Source organism: Schistocerca serialis, chromosome 6, assembly GCF_023864345.2.
Source record: "Schistocerca serialis cubense isolate TAMUIC-IGC-003099 chromosome 6, iqSchSeri2.2, whole genome shotgun sequence".
Taxonomy (NCBI): domain Eukaryota; kingdom Metazoa; phylum Arthropoda; class Insecta; order Orthoptera; family Acrididae; genus Schistocerca; species Schistocerca serialis.
In genome coordinates this window covers 498,400,615-498,415,097 of record NC_064643.1, presented here as the reverse complement: position 1 = coordinate 498,415,097, position 14,483 = coordinate 498,400,615, and positions in this window count along the sequence as shown.

Here is a 14,483-nt window from a genome sequence, read left to right as displayed (position 1 = left end):
TATATATGGTATTTGCAGAAGGACGAAACTGATTACACGCCATTGAAATATAACGAAAAAAGTACAGGGCCTAATACTGAACCCTGTGGGACGCCTAATACTGCCTACCCCCATTGTGACTTTATGGTGCAGGACATGACGCATTGCTGGCGAGACGTTAGGTATGAGAGAACCACTGCAGAGCACTTGACAAGAAATTTAGACTGCTAAGTTTCGTGAGTAAACTTTCGAAACTGGCAGTGTCAAAGGCTTTGCACACGATAGTTCCCTCTTGAGCATCCATAACAAGTTTAAGGTCTTCTGGTACCTTTATTAATGCAGACGTTATGCTGCGATGTTTACGGAAACCTGATTGATATTCGTCTAGTACGTTATTTGTAGTTAGCTAGTTTGTTAGCTGGTCGTAGACTACGTGCTTTAAGCCCTTGAACAGTGCAGGATCAACGTAAATACATAGGATATAGGGGGTGATGTGACAACGTCATTTTTAAGTAGTCGCTTAACTAGTCCTTGTTTCCAAGCCTCAGGGAAAAAACATATGGTTAAGAGTGGTTGAAGATATCTGTTATATTGGGCTTTATTGGGTCAGTAATAAGCTTCATTATTTGTACAGTGACGCCATTGTGTCCAGTAGATCCTGATCTGGTACGCATGATAGCTTTCTTGACGGTATTACAAGTAACATGCTTTAGACAGAACTTTCGTGGCTATAGTCGTTTACCCCACGAAGTGATCAATCAGTCTCCGTTTCTCTGTTATTATAGGTTATCTGTCTTTGAGCTGACTGAAATTTAATTAAAAAGAATTACGCCAGACGCGTTTCGCTTGTATTTAAAAAGCATCTTCTGTGGTATTCTGTAAATTGGATACACACGTTTGTACATTTATTTGATTCTTTTAGGTTAAAAACAATGTTTTCTTTATGAAGTTGATCTGTAAGTTACTTACGGTGTTTCGTTACATAGTCTGCACCTTCCCCTCTTCCTACCAGTGGCTGATGTCGACGGGTTTCATTTCACATCTGCAGTTTTTGGCATTTCCTGTGCTGCACTGTTTATAATTGACTTTCTTAACTGTTTTTCATTCATCACTGCTACAGTGTTTATACCTATTCGTTTGTTTTCGTTCACGTTGTGAGCGTTGCCAACCTGTGGAACGATTTTGTGTGTGTGTGTGTGTGTGTGTGTGTGTGTGTGTGTGTGTGTGTGAGAGAGAGAGAGAGAGAGAGAGAGAGAGAGAGAGAGAGAGAGAGACAGAGAGGGACGTATTAGTCCCTGTTTCGTTTGCGGTTCAATTGTGGTTGTAGGCAATGTGAAGTGTCAGTTCAGTTCTTTAGCAGGGACAATGGGATCAGCTGCGGATTTTACTTTGCCTTTACCAGTAAGCTGGTCTATTCATGTTGTTGGTTAATGGTCTCTTACAGCTGAAATGCCTCTGTTCCTCTTCTGTTTCTAAGCAATACGATTTTCAGAGAGAGGGCTTAGCTTCCATGCTCAATGTGCAGCCTCTCTCAGATCCATAAGCTTAGTTCTTCAGTTAGTCAAGGTGCAAGTTTCCTTCTTACTTTTTCGATCTTTAGGGAAACATATTTGTCTTATAGTCGAGTAAGTTTGCTATAAAATGCATGTTCTATTTCTTTTATGTCCAGGAAGAGATAGAAGTCCCCCAAACTATTTCTTGGGACGCTGTTGCAAATTCAGATAAGTTAATGCTTCTGAAGTCTCGTTATGTAGTCAGTTGTGGCTGCTTTCTTGGACATTCTAGTGAGTACATCATGTGCAGATATTTGACGGTTCATGTGGAGATGTTTGCGGGTATGAATTACAGCATTTGGGAATGTCGTTGCAAATATATCTATGAGAGTGTAGTATATCTATTAGAGTGTGACTGCTGATCCTATGATGGGTACGAGTAAGCTGAAGTAGCGTCATATTTGAAGAAGAAAGCATCTGCTTAAATTTCACTTTGGAAGGGCTGCTGTATAGAAAATTTATGTTAATCTCACAAGCTACGTTTAAATGTATGTTCGTATTTCGATTCGCGACTTGAAAGAACAGTTTCGAAGCAGGGAAACCCGCCTACTTTAGTAGGTTTGTAGATTACACATATTTTCTGTTAGGGGATTTGATATCTATGAACATATCTTCCACTGCAGAATGAGGTTTTCACTTTGCAGCGGAGTGTGCGCTGATGTGAAACTTCCTGGCAGATTAAAACTGTGTGCCGCACCAAGACTCGAACTCGGTACCTTTGCCTTTCGCGGGCAAGAGCTACACAAGCACGACTCAAGCCCCATCCTCACAGCAGTTCTGCAAGGTTCGCAGCTTCTGTAAAGTTTGGAAGGTAGGAGGCGAGGTACTGGCCGAAGTAAAGCTGTGAGGACGGGGCGTGAGTCATGCTTGGGTAGCTCAGTTGGTAGAGCACTTGACGGCGAAAGGCAAAGGTCCCGAGTTCGAGTCTCGGTCCGGCACACAGTTTTAATCTGCCAGGAAATTTCATGTATTCCACTGGTTCAGCTTCGTTATAGTTGGATGTGTGTAGCACAATATCTGATAAGTCATAGCGTATGTAAGCTCGTATTGTACCCCCTGGTGTGTTACATCTGCCTTGTCTTAGAAAGATGTAGCTGTCTAGATTTATCCAACTTGTGCGGATATTTGATTTAAGCCAGGTCTCCAAAAGAAATATTATATGGATGTCTGTGTCCTGAAATATATGACAGCACAGACTTTCGTGTTCATCTGCGTTGCTGAATGATCTTTTCACATTTTCGGTCTTCACCATTATCCCCTCCCCCCCCCCCCCCCCCCCCCCCCATCATTTGCCTATACGTTTTGTGGCCCAATTATCGAAATCACGTTGTTTAAAATGTTGAATCTTTCACAACTAAGATCCTCTCGTATTGTCAGATCTGATTTCGGGAGTTTCTTCTTCGTTCTGAGGAAGGAACTGACCCTTGACCTAACAGTCAAGCACAGACTAGTTGTATAGATGAAGGTGATATCACAGCGATAGCAGCAACGTGGAGAGAAAAAACTGTAAACGAACTCTCCACCGAAGTGACAGCGCAACAGCGGTGGGACAGCTTACAACAAATTGCTTAGCTGTGTCCGCAATGGAGATCGTTCAAGGTGACGCAAGAGATGGTGCTCTGGTGATGGGTCTTGAGTGATGGTACATCCAGCGGGTGTATCTGAGGGTTCACAATCGCAGATGGACACCACTGCAACTGCATATTGGACGAGTCAAAGAGGAAAATTTTTGCGAGTAATAACGAAGTGATGTAAACAAACAGATCGAAAGCTGGACTGAAGATATAGCCACGTCTGAATCAGAAGCGATTTCCAAACTGAGGATTGGAAACGGGAAACGTTGAAAGCGTCAAAATTTGATATTTTCTCACTTTAAGCCATTGGATGTGCCATGGCTAATAACGTGAGATAGGGTGGGAATATCAGAGAAGCCTCCTTGTACTACAAAACACTTCCTCTAAATTTAGCAGTGTGTAACTTCCTTTGTTTTGTGATCATGAGACGAGAAACGCTGAAGGAGTCGAGAGTGTGTACCTACGATCATAAACATGTTATAAACTTGAAATGTGGTATCTGTTGTGTCGAATATGTCCGACAGAATAGACACCACATTTCAGTATAGACGAGTGACAACTGCTCTTGGTGTGTTCAGCGCGGATGTAGCATATCTTCCGAACCCCTGCGGGACGTAGCGAATGCTACGAGCGGTAGGGCTACTTGCGCGTGACAGGCTGAGAATCTGGGTCGGCTATTAACCGTGTTCAGGTGGCCTAGGTGCTTATAGCAAATGTTCTCGAGAACCAGTGATTTATTTCATGCCTTATACGTGGCGCAAGTCCCGTCTCTCGTAATAATGTTGTAACCTGTTTCTCGCTCGCTTTCCTACAAACAATCTAGCGCGGGATTTGGATTTGGATTTGGACTGAGTGGAGTTCCGGCTGCGGTTATGCAGGCGTGGGCTCTGTTTTATATTTTAAAAAAAATCTTCTTAGTAGAGAAATGATCACAAAACATAACTTAATTTACAGCGCAACATAGTTCTTAATGGCAGGGCTCAACAAGACAATAACTACAGAAAATAATTTTAGCACAGTGACAACAAATTAAAAAGACTTCCCCCAGCAGAAGGAAATGGCCTAAAACAATAAATTTTTACATTATCTTGGTCCTGGTCACAGGCAAAAAAATGGCAAATAAATTAGCTTTCATAATTTACCGAAGGACAACAACTGGAAGATAGCTCTGTGACTTATTTAAGGCTACTTACATTAGCACTCAGCTGAATATAGATCTACGACAAGTCCTATCACCATCTAGTCACTAAAGCAGAGCTACTGCAACCATCTACAAGATCAGCCAGGCAAAATTCTCATTACATCTTTTTGTCCAACATATAAAAAATTGATCAGTCTCACAAGATAAAATAAAAAGATAATTCTTGGTAAAATGCCATAAACAAAATCAGTCACACTCACCATGTAGTAACTTGGCACGTAGAAAACCGCCAGTGTTTGTCCTGTAGCAAGTAGAACTGATAAAGAAAACGGGGAATATCTTAAGAAGTTCAGCGCATTTCGTTACAGGTTCATTTAACAAGCACGAAAGCGTCGTAGAGATGATCAGTCAGTCAACAGTAGCAGACGCTGCGAGAGATTCGCCCTGCATCAAGGCGTGATTTATTGTTGAAGTTCAGAGAGTGTACATTCCTAGAACAGTCAACAATTATATCTCGCGAAAAGACCATGAAGACAAAATTAGAGAGATTCGATCCCACACCGTGGATTACCGGCAGTCGTTCCTCTCATGCGCTGTTCGTAATTGGAACAGAAAAGGATAATAGTGGCAGTGGACATAAAGTACTTTCACCAAACACTTTACGGTGACTTGCGGAGCATAGATGTAGGATCACACCCATTGTACATAAATAAAAAAATAAATATGGCTCTCACTTTTAGAGCAAACGTCTGCACACTCAACTTGCCACAACACAACAACCATAGGGCGCCACACTGAACCCACGATCCTTCCGTGTGTGATATTACTGATCATCCAGTACACTAAATGCGCAGCCTGTACTCTTCACTGTACACTATTCTGCATCATTCGACGCCCCTAAATACTGCTGTCGGCAACTAAAGCAACCAGTTAGTGCTCCTCCTATAATCTGTAGGTCCCTTGTCTGCTTCTCCACTGGAATAACCCAACCTTTACCTGGGGAAAGACACCAATCATCCCACTGCATTTTGCGTGTCCACACAGGGGCCACAAATCGACGCCATCTGCGTCATTTGTAAGGAGTACGCTACGCACTGGCACCAGGTAGTTTCCATGATTTGGAATTAATTTTTTCATAAAATGTGGTTTCATTGACATTGTGTTCTCGATAATCTATTTCATTTACTTGTTCCAAGTGCCAAAATGTTTAAAACGTTCATTACCAGGTGGTGCATGGTCTTTGTACCAAGCAGGAGTTAGTTACCTCTGGAATTCCAGGTGCAATGCGTCAATTTCTCCTCCAAGTAGCTGGTGCACAGTTTGTGTTGTAAGCAGGATGTATGTAAGCTTTCGTTCGTATAAACAAAAGATATTTATAATCTACGGAGGTAATTTGGGTTTACAAACAGCAAAAGAAGTTGGAGAAGTGAGCAGGCAAAGCAACGTGTGTCTGAAAAATGTTTTAGGTACCCATTTCATCTGCAAAAGAACAATGCGCTCTATTGCTAACTATGCAACATCGGATTCCAAGAATGGAGTTGTGTAAGAGGCAGAAACCAATAATTAGAGGCTTCTTTTTTAATTTAATTTCATTGTTCTCTTGCAACACGTTTACAAAGTATGGGAAATGGTATTTGTTGACTACATTTCTACAAATTGTAACATTACTGCTGTTTTTCTGTACTTGCATTATCACAATAAAACGTAAGGGTTCTCAGTATTATGGCACACAAGAAAAATTCTTATAGGCAATTAGAAGCAGTGAGTTTCTCGTTATGGCAACCATAATGTTATTAATAAGTTGTTTCGTTCTTAATTTGTCTCATTACTTTCGCAGAGATGTGTCGAGCAGCATAATTATGTTGTCTCAGAACACCTTTTCAATATCTTGTGTAGAAATAGGTTCTGTACAAAAAGAGATACATTGTTTTCTGGTTCTGCTGACAAATGTGAGCTTTGGTGATTTCAACGTCTGACTCTCTTTCATTTACTGTGAACATCAGTTGGTCGTATTTGACCACAGCACACAACGAGAAAACCATCACAATGGCCGGCCAGAGTGGCCGAGCGGTTCTAGGCGCTTCAGTCTGGAACCGAGCGACCGCTACGGTCGCAGGTTCGAATCCTGCCACGGGCATGGATGTGTGTGATATCCTTAGGTTAGTTAGGTTTAAGTAGTTCTAAGTTCTAGGGGACTTATGACCTCAGAAGTTAAGTCCCATAGTGCTCAGAGCCGTTTGAACCATCACAATGAAAACAACAACTTAGGTATACAACAGGTTATACGTTTTATTTGTGGGCCGCCTAACTGTGGGAAAGTTGCAGGACAATTAACGTATCATAAATTTAGACAACATTGTCCGTGGAGCGCAGCGATCAGGTCCGACGAGCCACCAGCATTAGCCATAGGGGCCCAAAAACATCTGAGGATGGCTTTAGCATAAGCCGAAACTGGTCATAATAAACAAATGTTATTACGATCTCGAACGTTGTTTTAACCCAATTAAGGTATCTTAAAATCGAAGTCAACAGTGAGTACAACAGATTTTTATTTGCGTTGTATGCTGTACATATTTCACATAAAGTTGACAGAGAAGGAAGTTCTCTTAAATCTCAGTAAAAACTACGCAAAATGACACTGGTAGTGTAGGGAGGGGGAGGGGGGGAGTACCAGAATACATAGAATGTGGAGAAAACGCAGCAAGATTTCCTTACGTGGACAGTTTGTGGATTCAAAGTTAACACCACAGAAGAGAGCCAAAATTATAATCAAACAGACAACATAAGTTGTGTGGCAAAACATTTAAGTTGCGAGCTGCTCACAATATGAATCGTACTACCACAACTGCGACACCCGCAGTTCCTAAAATATCAGTTAGGTTGCGGCCAGGAGACGAACTGCCCAGAAACTTCCTTCTCACGAAAAAAACACCTTTCCACAGAGGCGTACAAAACTCAGCTTACGAACAAAACGGTTTCTGTGTCAGTCACTTGTTTATTTTTCCACTACACGTTTCGATTATTTTTTTGCGTGGCTGGTGTTGGTGAAGAGAACAGACGTCTTTTCACAGTTGCAGACCAAGGGCAGTGTAGGTTTTTTGGCGTCTGTTGAGGGACGGTAGGGTTGTAAAGTCTGCATACAGTATGTCCTTTCCACACACATCAAGCAACAGCACGCAGCCTTTTTACAACTCTACCGTCCCTCAAAAGACGCAAAACAACTTACACGCCCTTGGCCAGCGACTGTGAAAAGACGCATGTTTTCTTCACCAAGGCCATTCATGTAAATAAGTAATTTTACACCTGAAGATGTGGCAAAATAAGCAAGTGACTCACGAGGAATTCTCTGGAGAGTAATTGAACATGATACTTTTGCCTTTTCTGTATAACGACGGGATACCATTGTGCCGCCCAAGCAACATGAGAATGTTGGTTGCTTTCGGTCAAAATTTTGGTGTATCCAACCAAATGAGCCACCGACACCACCGTGCTTGGTGCAAAGAGGCAATGGCGACACAACAGTCTTTCCTCTCAGCGGGGACAGATGCTGGATTTAGGCAATAAAAGCATGTAGCGGGCCGTGGATCACCCTCCTGGAAAGTGATCAGCGCCGTAGGAATGCTCATCCATCCTAATGAGATTCACTGACTGCCTGCTGCCGACAAACATGATCTACAGACCATATCGATAGTGCACCTTCCCAATGAGAAAGACGCAAATATTTCCTCCCAACCAAACATGTTCAGTGCTCTCAATAAGATAAGGATGCAGCAGTGGCAGAATAGTAAAACAATGTCGTCTTGTAGAATTAATAAACAGCCGATCGGTTGTAAAACGTAAGATATATTTCAACACCATCTACCATGGTTTCCAGGTTTATAAATACATCTTGCTCAGAAGGAAATAGTGATAACCTAAAAAGGTTTTATTCTCTACTGGGCAACACATCGAACAGTGTGCACTCCTTTAGAACAGCACTGTTTTAAAAAAGAAATATCCGCCATTAAATCCATTGCATTTAACAGTGGATATGACCCTGGTTGGATGATGAAATTGCAAAGAAAAAAACCGCTGCAATGTGTTCAACTTTAGGCAACACCAGTTGGAAGACAGGAAGCGAGAGTAATACTATTTCTAGGAAAGGTATCGCACAGGATAAGCAGACTGTTAAACAAGAAATACGTCTCCAGATCTGCTGTTTCTCTCTTTCTAAACAATAATCCAAAACAAAAATTAATCCATTCCATTAGAACACAAGAAGATCGTTTCACCAACTCTGGTGTTTCATGACAAACAAGGAGACCGCTTTAAGTAAGATATAAAGAGCACCTGCTAAATAAAGTTGGGGGAAATGTGTACAGCGCCACTTTTTCTGAACATCTGCTTCCTCTCCAGCACATACCACGCAGACTAGAGGAATTAGAACTTTTACATAAAGTAAGTAAAAATTACAGGCTTGACCTGCTAGAAGAATTTGAGATTTTTTAAAAAATGTTCAAATGCGTGTGAAACCTTATGGGACTTAACTGCTAAGGTCATCAGTCCCTAAGCTTACACACTACTTAACTTAACTTATCCTAAGGACAAACACACACACCCATGGCCGAAGGAGGACTAGAACCGTGGCCGGGATCAGCCGCACAGTCCATGACTGCAGCGCCTGAGACCGCTCGGCTAATCCCGCGCGGCGAGATTTTTAAACATTTGCTTATATAGATTGATCCATTTCAAATGAGTAGATGCATCTCAAAAATAGAAATTTTCTAGATTGTTTCAGTCCCATACTTCCATTAACGTAGCAGAGAAGTGGCTCGATCTTCCAGACGACTATTGGGTGTGTTACTTTCCTAGTGTGTTAATGCTAGTGGTACTTGTCTTTCTTCTTTGTTACGATGTAAATATATTTCTAGAGGTTTGATGTTCACAGTTTTTTCAGACATATTACGTTTGAGAGTTTTGCACGTTTTGCGAACTTCCCCTCTTCCTCCTCGATTTCTCTCCACCCCATTTCTTCCCCTCCCTCTACCCCCATTCTCCGTTTCTCCCTTTCTCATTTCCTCCCCCCCCCTTCCCCCCCTCCCTTCTCCGCTCTGGTCTTTTGCTACTGCTTTCTATCGGTAGACTTAGAGAAAGCTTTTGACAATGTTGACTGAAATACTCTCTTTCAAATTCTGAAGGTGGCCGGGGTAAAATACAGGGAACGAAAGGCTATTTGTACAGAAATTTGTACAGAAAGCAGATGGCAGTTATAAGAGTCGAGGGACATGAAAGGGAAGCAGTGGCTGGGAAGGGAGTGAGACAGGGTTGTAGCCTCTCCCCGATGCTATTCTATCTGTATATCGAGCAAGCAGTAAAGGAAACAAAAGAAAAGTTCGGAGTAGGTATTGAAATCCATGGAGAAGAAATAAAAACTTTGAGGTTCGCCGATGACATTGTAATTCTGTCAGAGACAGCAAAGGACTTGGAAGAGCAGTTGAACGGAATGGGCAGTGTCTTGAAAGGAGGGTATAAGATGAACATCAACAAAAGCAAAACGAGGATAATGGAATGTACTCGAATTAAGTCGGGTGATGCTGAAGGAATTAGATTAGGAAATGAGACACTTAAAGTAGTAAAGGAGTTTTGCTATTTGGAATGTAGACTGGCAATGGCAAGGAAAGCGTTTCTGAAGAAGAGAAATTTGTTAACATCGAGTATTGATTTAAGTGTCAGGAAGTCGTTTCTGAAAGTATTTGTGTGGAGTGTAGCCATGCATGGAAGTGAAACATGGACGATAAATAGTTTAGACAAGAAGAGAATAGAAGCTTTCGAAATGTGGTGCTACCACATAACTAATGAGGAGGTATTGAATAGAATTGGGGAGAAGAGGAGTTTGTGGCACGACTAGAACAAGGGATCGGTTGGTAGGACATGTTCTGAGGCATCAAGGGATCACCAATTTAGTACTGGAGGGCAGAGATGAATACACTAAGCAGATTCAGAAGGATGTAGGTTGCAGTAGGTACTGAGAGATGATGAAGCTTGCACAGGATAGAGTAGCATGGAGAGCTGCATCAAAACAGTCTCAGGACTGAAGACCACAACAGCAACAACATCTCACGGTTTACGTTATTTTTTACAATTACCTGTTCTACCTCATAACGTATTACTTACTTAATTTTGTTAATTTTAAATATGTACGATGCTAAATATATTCTGGCTTTTAATGTCACAACTTTATCATTTTAAGAAAGTTTAGCATTATAATGTTCATTCACTATTGTGCGCCTTCCCCGTCCATAGAACTAGTGCCCCTATTACCAGAAGCCTCTTCCTTAGCCCTAGTGCTGCTTACGCTACGTTAGTGCTCCAGCTGTACATTGGTGATCTAATACTAAATAACAACCACCATGTTGTGCCTGTTTTAATTATTACGCAGGTGAAATTTTATATCTGAATGGCGCCTTGCGGCTATATTTTAACGTAGACCACTTCCGCCAAAACATGTAACCCAGTAAATCTGAAGAATTTTTTGTATTTGTACCCTGTTAGCCCGTTTAGGTCGTCACTGTTTCATTTCCTTCTCAAGAAGATGTATTTATAAACGTTGGAATCATGATAATGAATTTGCTGCTCTAGCTATGTACAAAATTTTGAAACACTACCATACATCAATATGTAAAAAGCATGTCACAGTATGTACATGTAGCAGAAGCATTCATCACAGTCCTCACACTAGATAACTAATTTAAAGTTTCATAACAGATAGGTACGTACCACTACAACTGCGGTCTTCACTGCAAAAGCAATGTGTGATTCTCCCCTCTTATCAGCCGTATTGTGAGCTAATCAGTGTAGACTAAGGTTGTTTCGTGTGCAGTGTATAATTAAGGATATTGTGATTTTGTATGGGATATTATGCTGACATGGAGCAATCAGTAGAACAACTACGTTCATAATGATTATGACACTGTGACTTTTTCTTCGGTCATTTGTCTTTGGGACGAATTGCTGTAGCCATTCCCTTCCTGTGCAAAGCTTTACATCTCACAGTTGTACTTCCACTCAATGTCTTCAATTACTTCTTCTTTATTTTCTAATATCTGCCTCACACTGCAGCTTCTCTCTTTTACTGGTCCCTCCACCATCACGTAAATTGCTCACTGATGTCTTTGCATATGTTCTTTCACCTCTTACCTTCAAGTTAGTGTTTTCCATATTCCTAGCCTCACCGATTCTGAAGGGAATAGCGTATGTTCTTTCACCTCTCCCCTTCAAGTTAGTGTTTTCCATATTGCTCTCCTCGCCGATTCTGAAGGGAATCTGATTTCTTTTCTTCTCAATCCGTTTAATTTTTAGCATACTTCTACAACACTATATCTCAAACGCTTCGATTTTCTTCCATACCGTTTTTCTCTCTCCCCTTCACTCAATTAATAACACATGTTTCACAGTGTTGTTCAAAAAGTCGACAGTTACTTTCAGTAAGCAGCACTTCTAAACGATGTTTTACTTGTGGCTTGTCGAGAGTTGTGTGGATGTGCCCAGAAAACGTTTTTCGGTGCTGTAGCGCTCTGTTGCATATGTCTTACAGAGCAAGTGGCCCCCACTGTCTGCCTTACGGTTTTCGGTATTTGTTAACGTTTAGTAGCATATATTACGGCTTAACATTTTTCTTTTGCAAGAAAATATGTAGTCTCTGTCTCAGGCGAGAATTGTCTTATTAAGATATGCAATCTTGTAAAAACGTTTTGTAGTAATCTACCAGACAATGTGTATTGGAACCTTGTTTAAAGATCTTTTCATATAATATATAAGCCACTTGCGAACAGCAGAAGACTCCTGAGTAAGATCTCAGCAGAAGAGTCGAAACGTCGAGTGGAATCGAGCCGACCTAACCGAGAGGATTTTTACACCATAACAACAATTCAATTCCAACAAAAATAATAGAAAGTTAGTGCCTTAAGTCCTCTCGACAGCAAATCCATTGGAGATATCGTACAATCTCGTTTTGGGGAAGACAAAGAAATCTACGTTGTCTTCTTTGAAGGAACTGTCCCAAAATTTACGTTTAATTATTTAGGGAAACAAAGACAAATATAAATGTAAACGGCCGGACGGCGATTTCAATCGTCGTCGTCCCGGATACGAGTCCACTTTAATTTCAGTGACCATTACATTTAGTCTCGTGAGGCGGACTGGCAACACGACACTGTCACTGAGCACTAAAACTGAGATGGTGGTTCAAAACGAGGCCTTATTGTAGTTCTCTACTGACGTGGTAGTGCTAGTGATTTCTACTGCCTTGTATTCTCTCCTGCACAACTGGCTACCGCATCTTTGCTACTAATTGGCAAAGTGTGTGGCTATTTTTAGGGATCTCTATCAGAGGATACTGATACCATTTATATTTTCTGGAAAACATGTAACTCCAAATGTTTACAATTATTTTAAAACGTTGAGGAGGCAGTTTTCAATATAAATTCATATATACGTTCAACTGTTACGCTCTTTTTACAGTAACTTTCTGATTGAAAGTCTATGCATGTTCTTGCAATGCGGCACTTCATTCGTTATTCCGTTCTTCTGTTTATGGTCGTAGCTGTTAGTAATTGCTGTGGAATGTACACTCCTGGAAATTGAAATAAGAACACCATGAATTCATTGTCCCAGGAAGGGGAAACTTTATTGACACATTCCTGGGGTCAGATACATCACATGATCACACTGACAGAACCACAGGCACATAGACACAGGCAACAGAGCATGCACAATGTCGGCACTAGTACAGCGTATATCCACCTTTCGCAGCAATGCAGGCTGCTATTCTCCCATGGAGACGATCGTAGAGATGCTGGATGTAGTCCTGTGGAACGGCTTGCCATGCCATTTCCACCTGGCGCCTCAGTTGGACCAGCGTTCGTGCTGGACGTGCAGACCGCGTGAGACGACGCTTCATCCAGTCCCAAACTTACTCAACGGGGGACAGATCCGGAGATCTTGCTGGCCAGGGTAGTTGACTTACACCTTCTAGAGCACGTTGGGTGGCACGGGATAGATGCGGACGTGCATTGTCCTGTTGGAACAGCAAGTTCCCTTGCCGGTCTAGGAATGGTAGAACGATGGGTTCGATGACGGTTTGGATGTACCGTGCACTATTCAGTGTCCCCTCGACGATCACCAGTGGTGTACGGCCAGTGTAGGAGATCGCTCCCCACACCATGATGCCGGGTGTTGGCCCTGTGTGCCTCGGTCGTATGCAGTCCTGATTGTGGCGCTCACCTGCACGGCGCCAAACACACATACGACCATCATTGGTACCAAGGCAGAAGCGACTCTCATCGCTGAAGACGACACGTCTCCATTCGTCCCTCCATTCACGCCTGTCGCGACACCACTGGAGGCGGGCTGCACGATGTTGGGGCGTGAGCGGAAGACGGCCTAACGGTGTGCGGGACCGTAGCCCAGCTTCATGGAGACGGTTGCGAATGGTCCTCGCCGATACCCCAGGAGCAACAGTGTCCCTAATTTGCTGGGAAGTGGCGGTGCGGTCCCCTACGGCACTGTTTAGGATGCTACGGTCTTGGCGTGCATCCGTGCGTCGCTGCGGTCCGGTCCCAGGTCGACGGGCACGTGCACCTTCCGCCGACCACTGGCGACAACATCGATGTACTGTGGAGACCTCACGCCCCACGTGTTGAGCAATTTGGCGGTACGTCCACCCGGCCTCCCGCATGCCCACTATACGCCCTCGCTCAAAGTCCGTCAACTGCACATACGGTTCACGTCCACGCTGTCGCGGCATGCTACCAGTGTTAAAGACTGCGATGGAGCTCCGTATGCCACGGCAAACTGGCTGACACTGACGGCGGCGGTGCACAAATGCTGCGCAGCTAGCGCCATTCGACGGCCAACGCCGCTGTTCCTGGTGTGTCCGCTGTGCCGTGCGTGTGATCATTGCTTGTACAGCCCTCTCGCAGTGTCCGGAGCAAGTATGGTGGGTCTGACACACCGGTGTCAATGTGTTCTTTTTTCCATTTCCAGGAGTGTATTTATCAATTTTAACAACCAGTCATGTTCGGAAAGCAATCTATATGATTAGTGTTTTGTATTTTTATTGTTCCTGATTGTATACGCTGAAAGTATTTTCCGTGGAAGACCTGAATCACTAAATCCTTTCGTGTATTGTTCTTCTTTCACTTAATAAATATTTGTTCATAACAAGAACATGTATTTAGATTGCACTCATACCCATCT